This window comes from Silene latifolia, chromosome X (genome assembly GCF_048544455.1).
Source record: "Silene latifolia isolate original U9 population chromosome X, ASM4854445v1, whole genome shotgun sequence".
NCBI classification, from domain to species: domain Eukaryota; kingdom Viridiplantae; phylum Streptophyta; class Magnoliopsida; order Caryophyllales; family Caryophyllaceae; genus Silene; species Silene latifolia.
The window spans coordinates 129,194,217-129,198,399 of record NC_133537.1 but is presented as its reverse complement, the minus strand read 5'-3'; positions in this window follow the sequence as shown (position 1 = coordinate 129,198,399).

The following is a 4,183-nucleotide window of genomic DNA, read 5'->3' as shown; positions in this document are numbered from 1 at the left end:
ATAACAATGGCAAAAACAGATTAAGCAAATTTGATCCCAGAAGTGACGAAGCTGTTTTTATTGGATACTGTAATCATAGTAAAGCATATAAAGTTTTTAATAAAAGAACTTTATGCATCGAGCAAAGTATTCATGTCATTTTTTATGAAAATAACATAGTTGATAAGGCTGAACAGGATGAGGAGGAAGATATGAATAAACCAGATTTTCGTCTATCTAGAGATGATCCTCCAGAGTTGGATGAGGAAGATAAATAAATTGAAGGCACAAATGATGAACGTGGAAGTCCTTCAAATGAAAAGGGAAAGAAAGCTGAGACTATAGTTGATGATACTATACCCTCCTCTCAAAACAAGAATTTAGAAACTGAAGTTATAACTGATGAAGCTATAACTTCAAATCTAAACCAAGGTACAGAATCAAGAGTTATACCTGATTCTGCTACAACCTCAGGATTGGATTCAGGGGGAACAACGCTTGGACCCCAATCATTCCAAGAAAGTGAACCCAGTTCAAATGACAATGATGTGCCTCCAACTTTTAAGAAATGGAGATATAAAGATTCTCATCCCATTGAGAGTATTCTTGGAAGTTTGAAGAAGGGTGTTCAAACTCGTAGAAATTTGAACAACTTTTGCTCCTTCTACTCCTTCCTCTCCACCATTCAACCAAACAAAATATCAAAGAAGCTCTTGCTGAACCAGATTAGATTGTCGTTATGCAAGAAGAGCTTCAACAATTCGAACGGAATAAAGTTTGGCACTTAGTTCTAAGACCTAACGATCGATCTGTCATTGGTACAAGATGGGTATTTAGAAACAAGTTGGATGATACGGGAGTTATAGTACGAAATAAAGCAAGATTGGTTGTGCAGGGATACAATCAACAAGAAGGAATAGATTATGACGAGACATTCGCTCCCGTGGCCAGACTTGAAGCTATTAGATTATTAATAGCCTTTGCTGCTCACAAAGGAATGAAATTATTATAAATGGACGTTAAGACTGCATTTCTTAACGGTTATTTGAATGAAGAAGTCTTTGTAGAGTAACCCCCAGGATTTCTTGACAGCAAGTTTCAAAACCACGTTTATCAATTAGATAAAGCTTTATATGGTTTGAAACAAGCTCCCAGGGCTTAGTACAACAGATTATCAAAATTTTTACTCGAAAGCGATTTCAAAAGAGGATCTGTTAACAATACCCTGTTCCTGAAATCCGAGGGTTCCGATTTATTAGTTATACAAATTTACGTTGATGATATCATCTTTGGCTCAACTAATAATAAGTTGTGTAAGTATTTTTCAGATTTGATGACCTCATAATTTGAAATGAGTATGATGGGAGAACTCAAGTTCTTCCTAAGACTTTAAATTCAACAAACTAGTGAAGGCATTATGATCCACCAGCGAAAATACATCAAGGAATTAATCAAGAAATTTGGAATGAAAAATTCTCATTCTATGCCCACTCCAATGGTCAGAGATAAGAAATTGACATTAGACGAAGATGGTAAGTCTGTCGACGAAACGACTTACCGAGGTATGATTGGTTCACTTCTTTATTTAACTGCAAGCTGTCCAGATATTATGTTTAGTGTATGCATATGCGCTCGATTTCAATCGTGCCCTAAAGAATCGTATATGATAGCAGTTAAGAGAATCTTGAGGTATTTAATTGGTATATCTAAATTATATATATGGTATCCTCTTGAGTGTAATATCGATCTCATAGGGTATTCAGATGCAGATTATGGAGGTTGTTCACTTGATAGAAAGAGCACTTCCGGCATCACTGCGTTTGTTGGACCATTCATAATAACTTGGGGGTCAAAGAAGCAATTCAGTTGCCTTATCTACTGACTGCTGAAGCCGAATATATTGCTGCTGCACTGGTATGTTCTCAGTTATTATGGCTTAAACAGCAATTATCTGATTACGGTATCAATGTTGGGTGTATTCCTATTTTATGTGATAATACGAGTGCTATAATTATCTCTAAAAACCCCGCACAACACTTGTAATACTCCGTATTTATGAGTCTTTGGGTACTCTATCGAGTAGGCCTTACTCTGTCGAGTAAGGGTGAGTTGCGTTTTAAAATAGTTTCTGACCTGTTGGGTACTCGATCGAGTAACTAGGATACTCGATCGAGTAAGGGGGCACTCGATCGAGTACCTTAGCTACTCGATCGAGTAGCCATTCTGAGGAGTTATTTCTCGGGTTTTGTTAATTATGCGATTAAGGTATATAATCTTTTCCGTCATCATTCTAAACACTTTTCAAAACCTAAATTACTGTCAAAGAGAGAAAGCAAGTACGTTCATCCCTTTAATCGCATTGTTAGCAAATCCCGGAGTTTGGAAGGTCGGTTTTTATCGTTTGTTATACCGTTGAGATCCTTGCGTCGAGGGAAAGATCTATGTACCCTTTTTACTGTTTTTCCTTTAAGTTGGTTAAACCCTAATATGGGGATTTGGGGGTTTTTGTGTAGATTGTGATTTGGTAGTGTTTATATGTTGTATGATAGGAGGAGGTTTTGTAGAAGAGGCTTTTTGATACAGCTGTAGAGACCGTCTGATAGTTGTGCTTTCCAGGTAGGATTTCCTACTCAGTATTAGTCCCATAATGGGATGATTGTTGATGTGTTGAGATTGATTGTTTAATATCGTAATTGTATTGTGACGGCTGTGATTGTGATTGTTTGTCTCTGGTTCTCGAGATGCGTTCTCGGCTGAGTGGAGTCACTTGCGGGAGTGGCTTCACGCCCTAGTTTCGTCCTCCGTGGAACCCGCCACGGGAGGGGATGTGCACATTAATGGGACAGGGTTATCGCTCGGTATGATGAGCGGGGCTTAGGTGGGAACGATCGGTCCCCCAACGGGGTGGTCGGTCGGCGGATCGGTGACTTTGGAGATTGTTGGGAGTGGTGTGATTGTGTGTGTGTGACCGTTTGAGCTGTGTTGTTTGTTGTGTTGTTGGATTATATAAATTGTGTGATTAGTACTAACCCCGTTTAAATGTTTTAAAAACTGTGGTGATCCATTCGGGGGTGGTGAGCAGTTATTGAGCAGATATGATATGACGCGTATGGGATAGCTGGGATGAGTCATCACGTGGCGCTTAGAAGTCTTCCGCCGTGTCGATTTATGTTTTATAGCTTTGATAGTTTTAGCAAAGAGACGTCCGAGAATCTTGTATTTCTTTTTATCAGTTTGGAATTGCTATGTAATCACTTTAAACATTATTTAATTTTAAGTATGTTTCGTCATTGTCTTATGATTATCATTGCCTCGGAAAATCGAGATGGTGGCATCCTTATACCTGAGTGGTCCTGGTAAGGCACTTGGAGTATGGGGGTGTTACAAATGGTATCAGAGAGACGATCCTGAAAGCTGTAACCAATGAATTTAATGAATATAGGGAGTCAATTAAAATGAACCCGGGGTAAAGGTTGTAGGAGCTAATGCAAAGGCTTGGGAGACGTCCTAAAGTCGCGAACTCGCCCTACAATTTTGAACCGGTCACCATGGGATATGAGTCGGGATCGCTATGTGTTTATCTTGTGAATTGTGTACCTATGTGATATGTGGCATGAATCAGTGGATGTATGTATGTGGAGAATGGGGAATGTGTAGAAAAGAGGGTGATGATGTGATTTCGTAAGCTATTGATTGAAAGCATGATAGTTGGTTTACAATGTTGTTTTGAATTGTAGAAAAAGTATAAGAGAATGATGAATGATGTGGTAGAAAAAGGAAGTAGTTCATATGTGATAATATGTGATGAATGATGATGTTGCAGGATGGATGATTCATAATGTGGCATAATAATAACATGTGCATAGGAATGTTGTGTCGTATACGTATATTTGGTTTGCATAAGGTTGTATGATAACTTTATGTACTTGTCCACTATTGTTCATGTGTATATGTGGTAAGAAGTGTGTAGCTGTAATGGATGAATTGGTTGGAAGAGATTAAGTAAGTAATTGCATAAAAATATGAAATTCATGTGTGGAACATGTTTATGTGGGTAATGGATTTTAATAATATTGCAATGTTTGTAACATGTGAATAGGGGATTTTATGTCGTATATTATGTTATTGTGTACGTAAAGTTATAAAATAAAAGCATGTGGGTAAATCGTGATTGACAAGTTAAATAATCTATGTGCATGATTAA